General features: G+C 37.5%; 1 non-coding gene across 1 annotated transcript; it reads right to left on the bottom strand.

The window, feature by feature from the left end:
- Window positions 1-730: 730 nt before the first annotated feature.
- On the bottom strand, window positions 731-842 carry LOC124887530. The gene has a single exon (XR_007045300.1). It is a non-coding gene; the product is annotated as a small nucleolar RNA R71 (small nucleolar RNA).
- Between the last annotated feature and the right edge of the window lie 199 nt (window positions 843-1,041).

The raw sequence follows: 1,041 nt of genomic DNA on the forward strand, positions 1-1,041 counted from the left end.
TTCTGGGAAACCAACAGGAAGCAGTTCTACTTTAGTAAAATTGTAATTTAGCGAATTCTAGACTTTGGGATTTTATGAGAATGAATCCAGCCGAGATCTATGTGTCAAAGGTGGATAAGGATCCTCATCTCTTTTTTAATGAGGTGAGAAATATTACTAATATTATGTATAGTACTGAAGAGAAGAGTGTAGAGTTGGCTCCTATAGTTTAAAGGATGTTGCCGATGATTGGGTTATTATGTGGAAGGGAGGTAGGGGTGAGAATACAGCTCCTATGAGTTGGAAGGTGTTTTAGAATGCTTTTTTGAATAGGTTCTTTCTGAGTGAGATAAGGGACGATAATGCAAGTAATTTTGGACCTTTTGATGATCCACTAGACGACGAGGGACAATTAAATTAAGCGGGGCAAACAAATGTTATCCGTATCCTACCAACCAATAGAAATGGTGTGTTTCATTTGACTAGAGTTATGCTTCACATGTTACAAATGAAAGGATTATATGGGGGTCAAGCATATGAGGACCCAAATGTTCATTTAAAAAAATTTGTGGAAGTTTGTGCATAATTTAACATAGCATATATTACACGAGAATCCATCCGACTTTGACTCTACTAGTTTTTACCAATGGGCAAAACGGTTTTATGGCTTTGCTCACTTCCACCCGGCTCAATCACCTCTTGGGAGGAGTCACTATAGTTTTCCTTGATAGACACTTTCGACCATAAAAAATACTTCAAAAGAGGGATGAGATTGTAAACTTCCAGCAATTGAATGGAGAACCATTGTTTGAAGCATAGGAGAGGCTTAATGGAAAGCTATCCCAATGCCCAAATCATGAGGTTCTGAATAAAATGCTCCTTGAGATTTTCTATAGAGCTCTTTACCCATTAAACAAAATGGTTGCGGATAATGTGGCGGGTGGCTCTATTATAAAATTGCATCATCTTGCGGCTTTTCAATTGATAGGTGAATTATCTAAACAAAACCTAGGGTGGCACACTCGTGATATTGATGCTTCTAAAAAAACTTCTACTTTCTTT

Source organism: Capsicum annuum, chromosome 9, assembly GCF_002878395.1.
Source record: "Capsicum annuum cultivar UCD-10X-F1 chromosome 9, UCD10Xv1.1, whole genome shotgun sequence".
NCBI lineage: Eukaryota > Viridiplantae > Streptophyta > Magnoliopsida > Solanales > Solanaceae > Capsicum > Capsicum annuum.